At 54.4% G+C, this 19,871-nt stretch overlaps 1 long non-coding RNA gene across 1 annotated transcript; it reads left to right on the top strand.

Moving 5' to 3' along the window:
* The first annotated feature begins 1,237 nt into the window (after nucleotides 1–1,237).
* LOC139829218 (uncharacterized) lies at nucleotides 1,238–1,694 on the top strand. The gene is made up of 4 exons (XR_011741605.1): nucleotides 1,238–1,266; nucleotides 1,344–1,395; nucleotides 1,487–1,559; nucleotides 1,639–1,694. It is a non-coding gene; the product is annotated as an uncharacterized lncRNA (long non-coding RNA).
* The last annotated feature ends 18,177 nt before the right edge of the window (nucleotides 1,695–19,871 follow it).

Below are 19,871 nucleotides of genomic sequence, written 5' to 3'. Positions count from 1 at the left end.
TTTTCTCTGTCGAAGGTGGATTCGGTCCCTCAACCCTCTGAAAGATAAGTGGAGGCACGGGGGCCGGGAAGGGGCCGGGAATCGCAGGGATGGGGGTAAAGTTCTGATGAGGGAAAGGGCTGTCCAGGAAAAGTCCCTTTGGGTGGGTAAAGGGCCCAGGGAACTTTACAGCGCGACGCCAGCACGTGCCGGGCAGGGCAGCTCCAGCCTGCGTCTGCGTTGTCGTGTAGCTCGGGAAGCCTGCCTCGCGTCTGTCAGACGATCCCGGGGTCTCGCTGCGCTCCGGGGGCCCAACGGGCCTCTCAGGTGCCATCCCGGGATCCGGAATGCCGGTGTTAATTGGCGTAGAGCCAATCGCGTGCTGGATTATTGTATCATCAGCCAAAAGCGTGGGTGGTTCTTGCGTTTTGGATGTTTGTGGTCAGTTGTGATTTATGGTGTCAATCTGGGCTGCATCAGCAGCTCTGCTCTCTACCCCTCCAGTCCCAGGGACTGGCACTTCAAGATGCTGGGAAGAAGTTTTTAGGTCGTGCCGCCGTCTCCTCTGTGTGTGTGTGCGCCAGTGCCGCCGTCTCTGTGTGTGTGTGCGCCAGTGCCGCCGTCTCTGTGTGTGTGTGCGCCAGTGCCGCCGTCTCTGTGTGTGTGTGCGCCAGTGCCGCCGTCTCTGTGTGTGTGTGCGCCAGTGCCGCCGTCTCTGTGTGTGTGCGCGCCAGTGCCGCCGTCTCGTAAGGGGCCGTGACGTTGGGCTCCTTTTTCGTGGGGCTGCGGAAGAGGCTCCTTGCCTCATCACTGCCTCCCTGCAGGGCGTTTTGATTGGTGCCATCTCTGGTTTGGGGTCACTGTCGTTGCAGAGCGTTTTCGGTGCCGTTGCGGTCGTGTCGTCCATAGCGTTCTGTGGCGTGTTTGTCTGCGCACGTGCACGTTCGGCTCGGAGCTGCTCTGCCCGGCGGTGTGGAGTCAGGGGCGGGTGGAGAGAACTCTAGGAGTCCAGGGTTAATCTGTTGACAGATTCAATTGTGTAGGCAAAGGTTGTGCGGTCACCTGGGATGCAGTAGCTGTGGGCAGGGGAGCTGGCAGTCCGTTCCCCAGTGTTCTAGGGACTCAATTAGAGCTTCAGGTGGGATTCCTGAATAGAAAGCAGACCTGTGGAATGGTCAAGGTGTTGATGAGCATCTGGGTGACTTGTTGAATACCTTGATTTCAGATGCAGAGGCACAACCTGGCACGAAAGAGGGACGGAAGAGCCGAGCAGAGCGCCGTAAGCAGGTGGGTCGGTGCGTGGTGTCAGAGGGAAGATGTGCCCTCTGTCTTTATCTAAGTTTGGTTGTTTGACTGTTTTACAGGTGCGAAGCGAAGAGGAAAGCTGGGTATCGGCACCGCAGCTCCTCGGGCAAGGTGAGGAACGAGTGTTTGGCCAGAGCAGCAGCTCGTTTCAGGTCCCGTGTTGCCGGTGCAGGTATGAGCGTCCTTTGGTTGTGTTTTACAGGCGGCAGCTGAACCTCTGTGGTCAACAGCGTTGCAGTCAAAAGCAAGGGCAGCCAGGCGGGCGAGCGGCCAAGGTAAAGGAGCGGGAGATGGAATTGTCTGTGGGCAGGCTGTTTTCAGATAGTGTCTGAGCAGGTGCCTTTGTTTTCGCAGGTGCCGCGGACCGGCTCGGAGGGGCGAAGCCGCACACCAACCAGCAGCCGAGAAGGTGAGGCGGCGGCGGGTGTCGAGGAGCCCGGTGTCGCCCGGTGACTCGGTTCAGCGTTTCCTTCTTGTTTTGCAGGCTCCTTTTGGGCCCTTTGGACTCGGAGGAACGTTTCTGGTGAGCCGGGGTATGGGCGAGGAGGAGCGTGGGGCTGGGGACTCGCTCCAAGCCCTACAGTTCTTTCGTTTCTCGCTGTCTTAGGCGTTACGAGCGACGAGGGTTTGTGACCTCACCCGTGACACGACGCGGCGAACGGAACGCCGAGGAACTTAGGAGGTGGGTGTCGCGGGAGGAGTCGGCGTTTACCCCGCAATACGGTATGCTGGCACGGCTTAGTGAGCGTGCGTTTTCCTGTGTTACCGTAGATGTTGAAGAGGACCCCGGCAATGCAGGAACATCTCCGTTAGCACACGTGGCATTTGCTCTGTCGAAGGTGGATTCGATTCCTCAGCCCTCTGAAAGATAAGTGGAGGCACGGGGGCCGGGAAGGGGCCGGGAATCGCAGGGATGGGGGTAAAGTTCCGATGAGGGAAAGGGCTGTCCAGGAAAAGTCCCCTTTGGGTGGGTAAAGGGCCCAGGGAACTTTACAGCGCGACGCCAGCACGTGCCGGGCAGGGCAGCTCCAGCCTGCGTCTGCGTTGTCGTGTAGCTCGGGAAGCCTGCCTAGCGCCTGTGAGACGATCCCGGGGTCTCGCTGCGTTCCGGGGGCCCAACGGGCCTCTCAGGTGCCATCCCGGGATCCGGAATGCCGGTGTTAATTGGCGTAGAGCCAATCGCGTGCTGGATTATTGTATCATCAGCCAAAAGCGTGGGTGGTTCTTGCGTTTTGGATGTTTGTGGTCAGTTGTGATTTATGGTGTCAATCTGGGCTGCATCAGCAGCTCTGCTCTCTACCCCTCCAGTCCCAGGGACTGGCACTTCAAGATGCTGGGAAGAAGTTTTTAGGTCGTGCCGCCGTCTCTCTGCGTGTGTGTGCGCCGGTGCCGCCGTCTCTCTGCGTGTGTGTGCGCCGGTGCCGCCGTCTCCTCTGTGTGTGTGCGCCGGTGCCGCCGTCTCCTCTGTGTGTGTGCGCCGGTGCCGCCGTCTCCTCTGTGTGTGTGCGCCGGTGCCGCCGTCTCCTCTGTGTGTGTGCGCCGGTGCCGCCGTCTCATAAGGGACCGTGACGTTGGGCTCCTTTTTCGTGGGGCTGCAGAAGAGGCTCCTTGCCTCATCACTGCCTCTCTGCAGGGCGTTTTGATTGATGCCGTCTCTGGTTTTGGCGTCGCTGTCGTTGCGGAGCGTTTTCGGTGCCGTTGCGGTCGTGTCGTCCATAGCGTTCTGTGGCCCGTTTGTCTGCGCACGTGCACGTTCGGCTCGGAGCTGCTCTGCCCGGCGGTGTGGAGTCAGGGGCGGGTGGAGAGAACTCTAGGAGTCCAGGGTTAATCTGTTGACAGATTCAATTGTGTAGGCAAAGGTTGTGCGGTCACCTGGGATGCAGTAGCTGTGGGCAGGGGAGCTGGCAGTCCCTTCCCCAGTGTTTTAGGGACTCAATTAGTGTGTCGGGTGGGATTCCTGAATAGAAAGCAGACCTGTGGAATGGTCAAGCTGTTGATGAGCATTTGGGTGACTTGTTGAATACCTTGATTTCAGATGCAGAGGGACAACCTGGCACGAAAGAGCGATGGAAGAGCCGAGCAGAGCGCCGTAAGCAGGTGGGTGGGTGCGTGGTGTCAGAGCGAAGATGTGCCTTGTGCCTTTATATTGTGTGCTCGCTCTGCTTAGTGAGCGTGTGTTTTCTTGTGTTATTGCAGATGTCGAGGAGGAACCCGGCGATGCAGGAAGATCTCCATCAGCACATGTGGTGTTTTCCTCTGTTGAAGATGGATTCAGTCTCTTGGTCCTCTGAAAGATAAGTGGAGGCTGGGGGGCTGGGAAGGGGTTGGGAACTGCAGGGAGGGGGGTAAAGTTCTCTTTGGGGCAAGGGTGCTCCAGGAACAGTCCCTTTTGGGCAGGGGAAGGGTCCAGGGAACTTCACAGTGCGATGCCAGCGTGTCCCGGGCAGGGCAGCTCCAGCCTCGTGTCAGTGTTGTATTGCAGGTCGGGAGGCTTGCATCGTGCCTGTCAGAGGATCCCGGGGTCTCATCGCGCTTGAGGGACCCGACAGGGATCCCGGGCGCCATCCCGGGATCCGGAACGCCGGTGCCAGTTGGCGTAGCGCCAATCGGGTCCCGGTTTTCTTGTATCAGCAGCTGAAAGCGTGGATGGTTTTTGCGTTTTGGATGTTTCTGCTCAGTTGTGTTTTATGGTGTAGTTCTGGGCTGCATCAGCAGCTCTGCTCTGTACCCCTCCAGTCTAAGGGACTGGCACTTCTTCCCAGCATCTTGAAGTTTCTAAGCAGTGTCAGTGTTGTGTTGTAGGTCGGGAGGCTTGCGTTGTGCCTGTCAGATGATCCCGGGGTCTCATCGCGTTTGAGGGACCCGACAGGGATCCCAGGTGCCATCCCGGGATTCGGAACGCCGGTGCCAATTGGCGTAGCGCCAATCGGGTCCCGGTTTTATTGTATCGGCAGCTGAAAGTGTGAATGGTTTTTGCATTTTGGATGTTTCTGCTCAGTTGTGTTTTATGGTGTAGTTCTGGGCTGCATCGGCAGCTCTGCTCTCTACCCCTCCAGTCTAATGGACTGGCACTTCTTCCCAGCATCTTGAAGTTTTTAAGTAGCGCCGCCGTCTCTGCGTGCGTGCGTGCGCGCCAGAGCCGCCGTCTCTGCGTGCGTGCGCGCCAGAGCCGCCGTCTCTGCGTGCGTGCGTGCGCGCCAGAGCCGCCGTCTCTGCGTGCGTGCGTGCGCGCCAGAGCCGCCGTCTCTGCGTGCGTGCGTGCGCGCCAGAGCCGCCGTCTCTGCGTGCGTGCGTGCGCGCCAGAGCCGCCGTCTCTGCGTGCGTGCGTGCGCGCCAGAGCCGCCGTCTCTGCGTGCGTGCGTGCGCGCCAGAGCCGCCGTCTCTGCGTGCGTGCGCGCCAGAGCCGCCGTCTCTGCGTGCGTGCGTGCGCGCCAGAGCCGCCGTCTCTGCGTGCGTGCGTGCGCGCCAGAGCCGCCGTCTCTGCGTGCGTGCGTGCGCGCCAGAGCCGCCGTCTCATAAGGGGCCATGATGTTCAGCTCCTTTTTCCTGGGGTTGCAGAAGAGGCTCCTTGCCTCATCACTGCCTCCCTGCAGGGCATTTGGATTGATGCCGTCTCTGGTTTTGGCGTCGCTGTCGTTGCGGAGCGTTTTCGGTGCCGTTGCGGTCGTGTCGTCCATAGCGTTCCGTGGCGCGTTTGTCTGCGCACGCGCACTTTCGGCTCGGAGCTGCTCTGCCCGGCGGTGTGGAGTCAGGGGCGGGTGGAGAGAACTCTAGGAGTCCAGGGTTAATCTGTTGACAGATTCAATTGTGTAGGCAAAGGTTGTGCGGTCATCTGGGATGCAGTAGCTGTGGGCAGGGGAGCTGGCAGTCCCTTCCCCAGTGTTTTAGGGACTCAATTAGTGTGTCGGGTGGGATTCCTGAATAGAAAGCAGACCTGTGGAATGGTCAAGCTGTTGATGAGCATTTGGGTGACTTGTTGAATACCTTGATTTCAGATGCAGAGGGACAACCTGGCACGAAAGAGCGATGGAAGAGCCGAGCAGAGCGCCGTAAGCAGGTGGGTGGGTGCGTGGTGTCAGAGCGAAGATGTGCCTTGTGCCTTTATATTGTGTGCTCGCTCTGCTTAGTGAGCGTGTGTTTTCTTGTGTTATTGCAGATGTCGAGGAGGAACCCGGCGATGCAGGAAGATCTCCATCAGCACATGTGGTGTTTTCCTCTGTTGAAGATGGATTCAGTCTCTTGGTCCTCTGAAAGATAAGTGGAGGCTGGGGGGCTGGGAAGGGGTTGGGAACTGCAGGGAGGGGGGTAAAGTTCTCTTTGGGGCAAGGGTGCTCCAGGAACAGTCCCTTTTGGACAGGGGAAGGGTCCAGGGAACTTCACAGTGCGATGCCAGCGTTTCCCGGGCAGGGCAGCTCCAGCCTCGTGTCAGTGTTGTGTTGCAGGTCGGGAGGCTCGCATCGTGCCCGTCAGACGGTCCCGGGGTCTCATCGCGCTTGAGGGACCCGACAGGGATCCCGGGCGCCATCCCGGGATCCGGAACACCGGTGCCAGTTGGCATAGTGCCAATCGGGTCCCGGTTTTCTTGTATCAGTAGTTGAAAGTGTGAATGGTTTTTGCATTTTGGATATTTCTGCTCAGTTGCGTTTTATGGTGTAGTTCTGGGCTGCATCAGCAGCTCTGCTCTGTACCCCTCCAGTCTAAGGGACTGGCACTTCTTCCCAGCATCTTGAAGTTTTTAAGTAGTGTCAGTGTTGTATTGCAGGTCGGGAGGCTTGCGTTGTGCCTGTCAGACGATCCCGGGGTCTCATCGCGTTTGAGGGATTTGACAGGGATCCCGGGCGCCATCCCGGGATTTTGAACGCCAGAGCCAATTGGCGTAGCGCCAATTGGGTCCCAGTTTTATTGTATCAGTAGCTGAAAGTGTGAATGGTTTTTGCATTTTGGATGTTTCTGCTCAGTTGTGTTTTATGGTGTAGTTCTGGGCTGCATCGGCAGCTCTGCTCTGTACCCCTCCAGTCTAAGGGACTGGCACTTCTTCCCAGCATCTTGAAGTTTTTAAGCAGTGTCAGTGTTGTATTGCAGGTCGGGAGGCTCGCATCGTGCCCGTCAGACGATCCCGGGGTCTCATCGCGTTTGAGGGACCCGACAGGGATCCCGGGCGCCATCCTGGGATTTTGAATGCCAGAGCCAATTGGCGTAGCGCCAATTGGGTCCCAGTTTTATTGTATCAGTAGCTGAAAGTGTGAATGGTTTTTGCATTTTGGATGTTTCTGCTCAGTTGTGTTTTATGGTGTAGTTCTGGGCTGCATCAGCAGCTCTGCTCTGTACCACTCCAGTCTAAGGGACTGGCACTTCTTCCCAGCATCTTGAAGTTTTTAAGTAGCGCCGCCGTCTCCTCTGCGTGTGTCTGCACCAGTGCCGCCGTCTCTGCGTGTGTGTGCGCCAGTGCCACCGTCTCTGCGTGTGTGTGCGCCAGTGCCGCCGTCTCTGCGTGTGTGTGCTCCAGTGCCGCCGTCTCATAAGGGGCTGTGACGTTCGGCTCCTTTGTTTTCTGGGGTTGCAGTGGAGGCTCCTCGCCACACCACTACCCCCCTGCAGGTTCTTTTGATCAATGCCTCTGTGCTTGGGAGTTGTTGCCATCGTTGGGTGTTGTTGGTGGTGTTGACATGATGTCGTCTGTAACGTTCTGTGGCGTGTTGGTCTGCGCATGTGCGCATTCGGCTCGGAGCTGCTCTGCCCGGCGGTGTGAAGTCAGGGGCGGGTGGAGTGAGCTCTAGGAGTCCACGGTTAATCTGTTGACGTGTTAAAATGTGTAGCCAGTAGTCATCTGGGACGCAGTAGCTGGGGGCAGGGGAGTTGTAAGTCCTTTTAGTGGTGTTTTGCAGTTGTTACAGAGACCATTGTTGACTAGTGTTTTCTGTGGTGTGCTGTTATTTCATAGACAAAGCCTGTTTTAATGAAATCTTTTTGTATTTTTTTTTTGCAGGGGACTACATTGTGAACACGACTCACTTATAACAAGGCGTTTTATTAGGCTATGTAGCACTCATAATTATAGCCTTTACTCGACGGTAACAAAAGCAGCTAGAGACTCCGATCGTCACCCATCCCGTAAGGCGCGCTTTACACGTTCCCGCAGGAATAGGCTTCCGTCGCCGAAAACGCCACGTTCGAGGCCGTCGGGACGCTCCCATGGACCGTAAACCGAATCTACGGCCGCGCAGAGCCGAGTCCGGCGCGAGGTCGGCGCAAAGGATCCGCCCAGAAGCGAGAAGACCGGAGAGTCGGCTATCGCTATCGGACCGAATCGCAGCGTAGAGGGGCGGGTGAATAGTTTGTAAGGGTATAAATACCCAGGGATTTCTACGCTCGGCCGGGACCTCAGCAGAAGCGGCAGCTCCGGTCAGCCTTCCCGCAGTACCGCTCCGTTCGGTCGGTTATTTACACGGATTTTGCCCGAGAGGTTGCCCCGATAGACCGAGGACTTAGACCACGATCAACCGTCCCCGTGCCTCTGGAAGGGTGGTATGGACGCCGAGGCGTAGAGCGATGCCATTCTGAAATTCAGGCTGAGCGGTATAAGGAGTCAGGTGTGCACATCCAGTCCTTTAGCCATATGTCAATATAATATCTTAGGTGTTTTCTCTGTCCCCCGCACGGCCGGGAGGCCGACCGTAGATCCAGCGCGGGGCCGAGTTCGGATCCGGCCGCACCCGGGCTCCCGTCCGCAGAGGAGTTTAGAAAGCGAGGGGGTCCGATCCCAACCTCACGCCTCGACGGAAAGGCCTCCCCGTAGCCTTCGGCATCTCCCGTCCACGTCGAAATCGCTCTGCATCAAGTTTCAGCCGAATTCGCTTAGCATGTTCTGTCCTCCTAGTCAGCATTAGCGTCCCTCGCCATTACATTCCGCCTCAGCCCAAGCCGTCCGGCGAGACTGAGCGACGTCGGGGGGATCGCGGGCAACGTCGGCGTTCGGCGACGGAGACGTGGGGCGAGTTTGAGTCGCGGAATCTCAGAGGAAGGAGGTCGCGGTAATCGACGGGATCGGGAAGCCGAGCGAGAATAGGTCACCGTGGTCAAGAACTATATGAAGGATGGAAAGGGAAATAAGTGCCAAGCGTGAAATCCCCGTGTCAAGCCAATCTTCGGGAGAGGAACAAGCGGTCGACGGGGTAGACGACGCGCAGAGCGTTCGGATAGCGCGAAACCTCGAGCGAACTCGGCTCGGGGCTGTAGTTATTTGTCCTTGGAGGTTCAATTTTTTTTCCTTTTCAGGTAAATTCCAAAGTTAAAGAATAAAAAACTCCAGCCGGGGGATCCATCCCCCCCGACCGGGTTTTTCCCCCGGTCCCGGCCGCTCCGCGAGGCGACGTTCGTCGCCGAGGTTCGGACGCGGGCGGCCCTCGGGCCGGGTTTCGGCAGGCAGGGCCATTTCGGAGGCTCCCGGGAGCCGGGTTCCCGAGAGGCAACGGCACAGAGGGGACAAGGGCTGCAGTGTGAGTGTGGGTTTGGTAGGTGAATGAGAGTTGTGCTGAGCTGTGTGATCTGGTGCGTTTGTATTTTGGGGTTGTGGGTTTTTGTCCTTGCAGGTTAATGGTTTTTCCTTTTCAGGTTCTTTTAGAATTTATATTAGAATAAAAAATCCCCAGCCGGGGGATTTTTTTTTTTTTCCCCCGGCTGGGTTTTTTTTTTCCCCGGTCCCGGCTGCTCCGCGAGGCGACGTTCGTCGCCAAGGTTCGGACGGGGACGGCCGTAGGACCGGGGTTTTGGCAGGCAGGGCCATCCGAGGCTCTCGGGAACGACGTTCCCGAGGAGCGACGGCACAGAGGGGACGACGGGTGCCGTGTGAGGGTGGGGTGGGTTTGGTAGGTGAATGAGTGGTGCGGTGAGCCGTGTGATTGTGGCATATTTGTATAGTTGGGGTTGTGGGTTTTTGTCCTTGCAGGTTAATGGTTTTTCCTTTTCAGGTACATTTCAATTTTAAAATAGAATAAAAAAACCCCAGCCGGGGGATTTTTTTTTTTCCCCCGGCTGGGTTTTTTTTTCCCCGGTCCCGGCCGCTCCGCGAGGCGACATTCGTCGCCAAGGTTCGGAGGCGGGAGGCCGTAGGACCGGGGTTTTGGCAGGCAGGGCCATCCGAGGCTCTCGGGAACGACGTTCCCGAGGAGCGAGGGCACAGAGGGGACGACGGGTGCCGTGTGAGGGTGGGGTGGCTTTGGTAGGTGAATGAGTGGTGCGGTGAGCCGTGTGATTGTGGCATATTTGTATAGTTGGGGTTGTGGGTTTTTGTCCTTGCAGGTTAATGTTTTTTCCTTTTCAGGTACATTTCAATTTTAAAATAGAATAAAAAAACCCCAGCCGGGGGATTTTTTTTTTTTCCCCCGGCTGGGTTTTTTTTTCCCCGGTCCCGGCCGCTCCGCGAGGCGACGTTCGTCGCCAAGGTTCGGAGGCGGGAGGCCGTAGGACCGGGGTTTTGGCAGGCAGGGCCATCCGAGGCTCTCGGGAACGACGTTCCCGAGGAGCGACGGCACAGAGGGGACGACGGGTGCTGTGTGAGGGTGGGGTGGGTTTGGTAGGTGAATGAGTGATGCGGTGAGCCGTGTGATTGTGGCGCATTTGTATAGTTGGGGTTGTGGGTTTTTGTCCTTGCAGGTTAATGTTTTTTCCTTTTCAGGTACATTTCAATTTTAAAATAGAATAAAAAAACCCCAGCCGGGGGATTTTTTTTTTTTTCCCCCGGCTGGGTTTTTTTTTCCCCGGTCCCGGCCGCTCCGCGAGGCGACGTTCGTCGCCAAGGTTCGGACGGGGACGGCCGTAGGACCGGGGTTTTGGCAGGCAGGGCCATCCGAGGCTCTCGGGAACGACGTTCCCGAGGAGCGACGGCACAGAGGGGACGACGGGTGCCGTGTGAGGGTGGGGTGGGTTTGGTAGGTGAATGAGTGGTGCGGTGAGCCGTGTGATTGTGGCGCATTTGTATAGTTGGGGTTGTGGGTTTTTGTCCTTGCAGGTTAATGTTTTTTCCTTTTCAGGTACATTTCAATTTTAAAATAGAATAAAAAAACCCCAGCCGGGGGATTTTTTTTTTTTCCCCCGGCTGGGTTTTTTTTTCCCCGGTCCCGGCCGCTCCGCGAGGTGACGTTCGTCGCCAACGTTCGGACGGGGACGGCCGTAGGACCGGGGTTTTGGCAGGCAGGGCCATTCGAGGCTCCCGGGAACAACGTTCCCGAGGGGCGACGGTGTAGAGGGGACGATGGCTGTGATGCGTGGGGTGGCTTTGTCGGGTGAATGAGTGGTGTGCTGAGCTGTGTGATCTGGTGCGTTTGTGTTTCTGGGTTGTGGGTTGTTGTCCTTGCAGGTTAATGGTTTTTCCTTTTCAGGTTCTTTTAGATTTTAAAATAGAATAAAAAAACCCCAGCCGGGGGATTTTTTTTTTTTCCCCCGGCTGGGTTTTTTTTTCCCCGGTCCCGGCCGCTCCGTGAGGCGACGTTCGTCGCCAAGGTTCGGAGGCGGGAGGCCGTAGGACCGGGGTTTTGGCAGGCAGGGCCATTCAAGGCTCCCGGGAACAACGTTCCCGAGGGGTGACGGCATAGAGGCAACGATGGGTGCGGTGTGGGGTGGGTTTGGTAGGTGAATGAGCGGTGCGGTCAGCCGTGTGATTGTGTTGCATTTGTATAGTTGGGGTTGTGGGTTTTTGTCCTTGCCGTTTAATGTTTTTTCCTTTTCAGGTACATTTCAATTTTAAAATAGAATAAAAAAACCCCAGCCGGGGGATTTTTTTTTTTTCCCCCGGCTGGGTTTTTTTTTCCCCGGTCCCGGCCGCTCCGCGAGGCGACGTTCGTCGCCAAGGTTTGGAGGCGGGAGGCCGTAGGACCGGGGTTTTGGCAGGCAGGGCCATGCGAGGCTCCCGGGAACAACGTTCCCGAGGGGCAATGGCGCAGAGGGGACAATGGATGTGATGCGTGAGGTGGCTTTGTCGGGTGAATGAGCGGTGTGGTGAGCTGTGAGATCTGGTGTGTTTGTGTTTCTGGGTTGTGGGCTTTTGTCCTTGCAGTGTAATGGTTTTTCCTTTTCAGGTACATTTCAATTTTAAAATAGAATAAAAAAACCCCAGCTGGGGGATTTTTTTTTTTCCCCCGGCTGGGTTTTTTTTTCCCCGGTCCCGGCCACTCTGTGAGGTGACATTCGTCACCAAGGTTTGCACAGGGTCGGCCGTAGGACCGGGGTTTTGGCAGGCAGGGCCATTTTCCAGGCTCTCGGGAACGATGTTGCCGAGGGGCGACACGGGCACGGGGCCACGGTTTGAGCCGGGAGAACGGCCGCCGTGCGAGAGGGCGGCGGGTTCGGTATTGGAGCGAGCGGTGCCGTTTAGCTGTGACGTCTGGTAGGATTGTGTTCTGGGGTAGTTGTTTTCTTTGCAGGTTTATTTTGAAATTTACCTGAAAAGGAGAAAAAAGTTGAAATAGGAAAAGAAGCCACTGCCAGGGGATTCCCATGCTCCGCCCCCCCAGGAGGGTGTTCTTTCCCAGGTCCCGGCCGCCAGGCGAAGTTCACGGTCACCGTTTCGTTTCGGGTCCGACCGGGATGGCGGTTTCGGAGGTGGGGGGATCGTCCAGGCTCCAGGAGCAGCTTTTCAGGTGACGGTCATTCCGGATCGCGGTCTCGGTCGGTAGCGGCCGGGAGGTTCGTTTAGGGAACGGTCCCGGAAAGCCGGTCGCGATCGCCCCGGCAGCGGTCGAACCAAACGGCCCACGAGTCGGTCAGGGTCGCGACGGGAGCGCGTCGTCCTCCGTAACGGCACGTCAGGGATGCCGTGAGATAGAGGAGTCGGCTTCTCTGCTTAGCGTGATAAAGGAAATAGGTAAAATATGTTATCAAGTCGTGTGTTAGCAGTTTCGGTTACCCGTCCGGAGGATACTCTGTTAAAGAGTCAGAGCAGGGAGGAGTCCCTTCCGCGGCGCGGTCAAAGGGACGGGGTCGCGAAGAGTCCGTAAATCGCCGCGGTCCGGAACGAACATTCGCGACGGCTCCGTACGAAGGCCACGGTATTTCCCATAGCCTCGGCGCCGCGACAGGTTATGACAAAATGCAGTAACGTGGGGGAGTTTTCCGTGTTACGGTCATAGCGATAAGGGAAGGACGATATAACAAGCCGTTTGTATGTGATGTTACTATTTATTACGACTCCCTGTAATTTCTTGGGTAATATTGAGTTTGAGGGACCTAGCGCTACCAGAGTCAGCTCCTTCACACAGGCAGTAAAGCAGCCGTACCTCATCGTCGTGCGGCATCATTTTCAGTCGGAGAAGTTTCACCGGCGCGAGAGGCTTCGAGAGCGCGTCGACGCGGCGATCCGTCCCGAGCGGCGCGAGGGTCAGACTCGGTCCGTCCGCGTCCACGGTCGCATTGGACTTTGCCACTACGCACGTCGGACTCGGTCCCCATCTACGGGCACGCCGGAGTCGGCGTCAACCTTCCGTGCCGGAGTTCGTACGCCCGGGCGTCGGACTTCATCGGTACGCACGTCTGAGTCGTCCGTGTCGGAGCGTCAGTTCGATGGACTTTGAGCGAGCGGACCAGTCGGAGAGGTCGAACGGCAGCGAGTGCCAAGTTCCAGATGGGTTTCTTTTGGATGTCACATCAGATGAGTTTGTCATTTTCAATAAACTAAAGAAAAATAAAATAAAATACAGTCTTAATTCAGAAATAAACTAAGGATTGCTTCTTCGTCTATTTTTTTCAGGTGCAGCAGTAGGGCTTTGGGTGCTCTAGGGGATTTTGAAAAAAAAAAAAAATTAAAAATAAATTCCAGAACTCCCCTAGAGCACCCAAACCCCTACTGCTGCACCAGACTTTTAGTTTTTCTTCTTTTTCCATACAAAAATAAACATCAAAAATCAACAGCTACTCAATACACAACAACCACCTACATAAGCCAACCACACCTCACATCAAACCTAATAAAAAACATACAACCGTAACAATCAAATACTAATTAGGAATTTTACTAATTAATTATGCAAATTAGGCAAAAATTTTTTTTTCGCCACCACCGCAACTAAAACCACACAAAAATAAAACAATACACACCAAAAATACCACCAATCACACCCCTTTCACGCCCCTTTCACGCCCCTTTCACGCCCCTTTCACGCCCCTTTCACACCCCTTTCACGCCCCTTTCACGCCCCTTTCACACCCCTTTCACACCCATTTCGCACCCCTTTCACGCCCCTTTCACACCCCTTTCACACCCCTTTCACACCACTTTCACACCTCCACGGACAAAAACAAACAAATATACAAACAAATTACCCACTACGCGCTTCCTGTCACGTGCTTCCTCTCACCTGCTTCCTGTCACCTGCTTCCTCTCACCTGCTTCCTGTCACGTGCTTCCTGTCACGATTACGGTTTAGGATTTAGGGTTTAGGATTTAGGGTTTAGGGTTTAGGGTTTAGGGTTAGGGTTAGGGTTAGGGTTAGGGTTAGGGTTAGGGTTAGGGTTAGGGTTAGGGTTAGGGTTAGGGTTAGGGTTAGGGTTAGGGTTAGGGTTAGGGTTAGGGTTAGGGTTAGGGTTAGGGTTAGGGTTAGGGTTAGGGTTAGGGTTAGGGTTAGGGTTAGGGTTAGGGTTAGGGTTAGGGTTAGGGTTAGGGTTAGGGTTAGGGTTAGGGTTAGGGTTAGGGTTAGGGTTAGGGTTAGGGTTAGGGTTAGGGTTAGGGTTAGGGTTAGGGTTAGGGTTAGGGTTAGGGTTAGGGTTAGGGTTAGGGTTAGGGTTAGGGTTAGGGTTAGGGTTAGGGTTAGGGTTAGGGTTAGGGTTAGGGTTAGGGTTAGGGTTAGGGTTAGGGTTAGGGTTAGGGTTAGGGTTAGGGTTAGGGTTAGGGTTAGGGTTAGGGTTAGGGTTAGGGTTAGGGTTAGGGTTAGGGTTAGGGTTAGGGTTAGGGTTAGGGTTAGGGTTAGGGTTAGGGTTAGGGTTAGGGTTAGGGTTAGGGTTAGGGTTAGGGTTAGGGTTAGGGTTAGGGTTAGGGTTAGGGTTAGGGTTAGGGTTAGGGTTAGGGTTAGGGTTAGGGTTAGGGTTAGGGTTAGGGTTAGGGTTAGGGTTAGGGTTAGGGTTAGGGTTAGGGTTAGGGTTAGGGTTAGGGTTAGGGTTAGGGTTAGGGTTAGGGTTAGGGTTAGGGTTAGGGTTAGGGTTAGGGTTAGGGTTAGGGTTAGGGTTAGGGTTAGGGTTAGGGTTAGGGTTAGGGTTAGGGTTAGGGTTAGGGTTAGGGTTAGGGTTAGGGTTAGGGTTAGGGTTAGGGTTAGGGTTAGGGTTAGGGTTAGGGTTAGGGTTAGGGTTAGGGTTAGGGTTAGGGTTAGGGTTAGGGTTAGGGTTAGGGTTAGGGTTAGGGTTAGGGTTAGGGTTAGGGTTAGGGTTAGGGTTAGGGTTAGGGTTAGGGTTAGGGTTAGGGTTAGGGTTAGGGTTAGGGTTAGGGTTAGGGTTAGGGTTAGGGTTAGGGTTAGGGTTAGGGTTAGGGTTAGGGTTAGGGTTAGGGTTAGGGTTAGGGTTAGGGTTAGGGTTAGGGTTAGGGTTAGGGTTAGGGTTAGGGTTAGGGTTAGGGTTAGGGTTAGGGTTAGGGTTAGGGTTAGGGTTAGGGTTAGGGTTAGGGTTAGGGTTAGGGTTAGGGTTAGGGTTAGGGTTAGGGTTAGGGTTAGGGTTAGGGTTAGGGTTAGGGTTAGGGTTAGGGTTAGGGTTAGGGTTAGGGTTAGGGTTAGGGTTAGGGTTAGGGTTAGGGTTAGGGTTAGGGTTAGGGTTAGGGTTAGGGTTAGGGTTAGGGTTAGGGTTAGGGTTAGGGTTAGGGTTAGGGTTAGGGTTAGGGTTAGGGTTAGGGTTAGGGTTAGGGTTAGGGTTAGGGTTAGGGTTAGGGTTAGGGTTAGGGTTAGGGTTAGGGTTAGGGTTAGGGTTAGGGTTAGGGTTAGGGTTAGGGTTAGGGTTAGGGTTAGGGTTAGGGTTAGGGTTAGGGTTAGGGTTAGGGTTAGGGTTAGGGTTAGGGTTAGGGTTAGGGTTAGGGTTAGGGTTAGGGTTAGGGTTAGGGTTAGGGTTAGGGTTAGGGTTAGGGTTAGGGTTAGGGTTAGGGTTAGGGTTAGGGTTAGGGTTAGGGTTAGGGTTAGGGTTAGGGTTAGGGTTAGGGTTAGGGTTAGGGTTAGGGTTAGGGTTAGGGTTAGGGTTAGGGTTAGGGTTAGGGTTAGGGTTAGGGTTAGGGTTAGGGTTAGGGTTAGGGTTAGGGTTAGGGTTAGGGTTAGGGTTAGGGTTAGGGTTAGGGTTAGGGTTAGGGTTAGGGTTAGGGTTAGGGTTAGGGTTAGGGTTAGGGTTAGGGTTAGGGTTAGGGTTAGGGTTAGGGTTAGGGTTAGGGTTAGGGTTAGGGTTAGGGTTAGGGTTAGGGTTAGGGTTAGGGTTAGGGTTAGGGTTAGGGTTAGGGTTAGGGTTAGGGTTAGGGTTAGGGTTAGGGTTAGGGTTAGGGTTAGGGTTAGGGTTAGGGTTAGGGTTAGGGTTAGGGTTAGGGTTAGGGTTAGGGTTAGGGTTAGGGTTAGGGTTAGGGTTAGGGTTAGGGTTAGGGTTAGGGTTAGGGTTAGGGTTAGGGTTAGGGTTAGGGTTAGGGTTAGGGTTAGGGTTAGGGTTAGGGTTAGGGTTAGGGTTAGGGTTAGGGTTAGGGTTAGGGTTAGGGTTAGGGTTAGGGTTAGGGTTAGGGTTAGGGTTAGGGTTAGGGTTAGGGTTAGGGTTAGGGTTAGGGTTAGGGTTAGGGTTAGGGTTAGGGTTAGGGTTAGGGTTAGGGTTAGGGTTAGGGTTAGGGTTAGGGTTAGGGTTAGGGTTAGGGTTAGGGTTAGGGTTAGGGTTAGGGTTAGGGTTAGGGTTAGGGTTAGGGTTAGGGTTAGGGTTAGGGTTAGGGTTAGGGTTAGGGTTAGGGTTAGGGTTAGGGTTAGGGTTAGGGTTAGGGTTAGGGTTAGGGTTAGGGTTAGGGTTAGGGTTAGGGTTAGGGTTAGGGTTAGGGTTAGGGTTAGGGTTAGGGTTAGGGTTAGGGTTAGGGTTAGGGTTAGGGTTAGGGTTAGGGTTAGGGTTAGGGTTAGGGTTAGGGTTAGGGTTAGGGTTAGGGTTAGGGTTAGGGTTAGGGTTAGGGTTAGGGTTAGGGTTAGGGTTAGGGTTAGGGTTAGGGTTAGGGTTAGGGTTAGGGTTAGGGTTAGGGTTAGGGTTAGGGTTAGGGTTAGGGTTAGGGTTAGGGTTAGGGTTAGGGTTAGGGTTAGGGTTAGGGTTAGGGTTAGGGTTAGGGTTAGGGTTAGGGTTAGGGTTAGGGTTAGGGTTAGGGTTAGGGTTAGGGTTAGGGTTAGGGTTAGGGTTAGGGTTAGGGTTAGGGTTAGGGTTAGGGTTAGGGTTAGGGTTAGGGTTAGGGTTAGGGTTAGGGTTAGGGTTAGGGTTAGGGTTAGGGTTAGGGTTAGGGTTAGGGTTAGGGTTAGGGTTAGGGTTAGGGTTAGGGTTAGGGTTAGGGTTAGGGTTAGGGTTAGGGTTAGGGTTAGGGTTAGGGTTAGGGTTAGGGTTAGGGTTAGGGTTAGGGTTAGGGTTAGGGTTAGGGTTAGGGTTAGGGTTAGGGTTAGGGTTAGGGTTAGGGTTAGGGTTAGGGTTAGGGTTAGGGTTAGGGTTAGGGTTAGGGTTAGGGTTAGGGTTAGGGTTAGGGTTAGGGTTAGGGTTAGGGTTAGGGTTAGGGTTAGGGTTAGGGTTAGGGTTAGGGTTAGGGTTAGGGTTAGGGTTAGGGTTAGGGTTAGGGTTAGGGTTAGGGTTAGGGTTAGGGTTAGGGTTAGGGTTAGGGTTAGGGTTAGGGTTAGGGTTAGGGTTAGGGTTAGGGTTAGGGTTAGGGTTAGGGTTAGGGTTAGGGTTAGGGTTAGGGTTAGGGTTAGGGTTAGGGTTAGGGTTAGGGTTAGGGTTAGGGTTAGGGTTAGGGTTAGGGTTAGGGTTAGGGTTAGGGTTAGGGTTAGGGTTAGGGTTAGGGTTAGGGTTAGGGTTAGGGTTAGGGTTAGGGTTAGGGTTAGGGTTAGGGTTAGGGTTAGGGTTAGGGTTAGGGTTAGGGTTAGGGTTAGGGTTAGGGTTAGGGTTAGGGTTAGGGTTAGGGTTAGGGTTAGGGTTAGGGTTAGGGTTAGGGTTAGGGTTAGGGTTAGGGTTAGGTTAGGGTTAGGGTTAGGGTTAGGGTTAGGGTTAGGGTTAGGGTTAGGGTTAGGGTTAGGGTTAGGGTTAGGGTTAGGGTTAGGGTTAGGGTTAGGGTTAGGGTTAGGGTTAGGGTTAGGGTTAGGGTTAGGGTTAGGGTTAGGGTTAGGGTTAGGGTTAGGGTTAGGGTTAGGGTTAGGGTTAGGGTTAGGGTTAGGGTTAGGGTTAGGGTTAGGGTTAGGGTTAGGGTTAGGGTTAGGGTTAGGGTTAGGGTTAGGGTTAGGGTTAGGGTTAGGGTTAGGGTTAGGGTTAGGGTTAGGGTTAGGGTTAGGGTTAGGGTTAGGGTTAGGGTTAGGGTTAGGGTTAGGGTTAGGGTTAGGGTTAGGGTTAGGGTTAGGGTTAGGGTTAGGGTTAGGGTTAGGGTTAGGGTTAGGGTTAGGGTTAGGGTTAGGGTTAGGGTTAGGGTTAGGGTTAGGGTTAGGGTTAGGGTTAGGGTTAGGGTTAGGGTTAGGGTTAGGGTTAGGGTTAGGGTTAGGGTTAGGGTTAGGGTTAGGGTTAGGGTTAGGGTTAGGGTTAGGGTTAGGGTTAGGGTTAGGGTTAGGGTTAGGGTTAGGGTTAGGGTTAGGGTTAGGGTTAGGGTTAGGGTTAGGGTTAGGGTTAGGGTTAGGGTTAGGGTTAGGGTTAGGGTTAGGGTTAGGGTTAGGGTTAGGGTTAGGGTTAGGGTTAGGGTTAGGGTTAGGGTTAGGGTTAGGGTTAGGGTTAGGGTTAGGGTTAGGGTTAGGGTTAGGGTTAGGGTTAGGGTTAGGGTTAGGGTTAGGGTTAGGGTTAGGGTTAGGGTTAGGGTTAGGGTTAGGGTTAGGGTTAGGGTTAGGGTTAGGGTTAGGGTTAGGGTTAGGGTTAGGGTTAGGGTTAGGGTTAGGGTTAGGGTTAGGGTTAGGGTTAGGGTTAGGGTTAGGGTTAGGGTTAGGGTTAGGGTTAGGGTTAGGGTTAGGGTTAGGGTTAGGGTTAGGGTTAGGGTTAGGGTTAGGGTTAGGGTTAGGGTTAGGGTTAGGGTTAGGGTTAGGGTTAGGGTTAGGGTTAGGGTTAGGGTTAGGGTTAGGGTTAGGGTTAGGGTTAGGGTTAGGGTTAGGGTTAGGGTTAGGGTTAGGGTTAGGGTTAGGGTTAGGGTTAGGGTTAGGGTTAGGGTTAGGGTTAGGGTTAGGGTTAGGGTTAGGGGTTAGGGTTAGGGTTAGGGTTAGGGTTAGGGTTAGGGTTAGGGTTAGGGTTAGGGTTAGGGTTAGGGTTAGGGTTAGGGTTAGGGTTAGGGTTAGGGTTAGGGTTAGGGTTAGGGTTAGGGTTAGGGTTAGGGTTAGGGTTAGGGTTAGGGTTAGGGTTAGGGTTAGGGTTAGGGTTAGGGTTAGGGTTAGGGTTAGGGTTAGGGTTAGGGTTAGGGTTAGGGTTAGGGTTAGGGTTAGGGTTAGGGTTAGGGTTAGGGTTAGGGTTAGGGTTAGGGTTAGGGTTAGGGTTAGGGTTAGGGTTAGGGTTAGGGTTAGGGTTAGGGTTAGGGTTAGGGTTAGGGTTAGGGTTAGGGTTAGGGTTAGGGTTAGGGTTAGGGTTAGGGTTAGGGTTAGGGTTAGGGTTAGGGTTAGGGTTAGGGTTAGGGTTAGGGTTAGGGTTAGGGTTAGGGTTAGGGTTAGGGTTAGGGTTAGGGTTAGGGTTAGGGTTAGGGTTAGGGTTAGGGTTAGGGTTAGGGTTAGGGTTAGGGTTAGGGTTAGGGTTAGGGTTAGGGTTAGGGTTAGGGTTAGGGTTAGGGTTAGGGTTAGGGTTAGGGTTAGGGTTAGGGTTAGGGTTAGGGTTAGGGTTAGGGTTAGGGTTAGGGTTAGGGTTAGGGTTAGGGTTAGGGTTAGGGTTAGGGTTAGGGTTAGGGTTAGGGTTAGGGTTAGGGTTAGGTTAGGGTTAGGGTTAGGGTTAGGGTTAGGGTTAGGGTTAGGGTTAGGGTTAGGGTTAGGGTTAGGGTTAGGGTTAGGGTTAGGGTTAGGGTTAGGGTTAGGGTTAGGGTTAGGGTTAGGGTTAGGGTTAGGGTTAGGTTAGGGTTAGGGTTAGGGTTAGGGTTAGGGTTAGGGTTAGGGTTAGGGTTAGGGTTAGGTTAGGGTTAGGGTTAGGGTTAGGGTTAGGGTTAGGGTTAGGGTTAGGGTTAGGGTTAGGGTTAGGGTTAGGGTTAGGGTTAGGGTTAGGGTTAGGGTTAGGGTTAGGGTTAGGGTTAGGGTTAGGGTTAGGGTTAGGGTTAGGGTTAGGGTTAGGGTTAGGGTTAGGGTTAGGGTTAGGGTTAGGGTTAGGGTTAGGGTTAGGGTTAGGGTTAGGGTTAGGGTTAGGGTTAGGGTTAGGGTTAGGGTTAGGGTTAGGGTTAGGGTTAGGGTTAGGGTTAGGGTTAGGGTTAGGGTTAG

The sequence above is a fragment of the Patagioenas fasciata genome, chromosome 16, assembly GCF_037038585.1.
Source record: "Patagioenas fasciata isolate bPatFas1 chromosome 16, bPatFas1.hap1, whole genome shotgun sequence".
Taxonomy (NCBI): domain Eukaryota; kingdom Metazoa; phylum Chordata; class Aves; order Columbiformes; family Columbidae; genus Patagioenas; species Patagioenas fasciata.
Note: the sequence above shows the minus strand (reverse complement) of the source record. Positions and strands in the feature narration are given on the sequence as shown.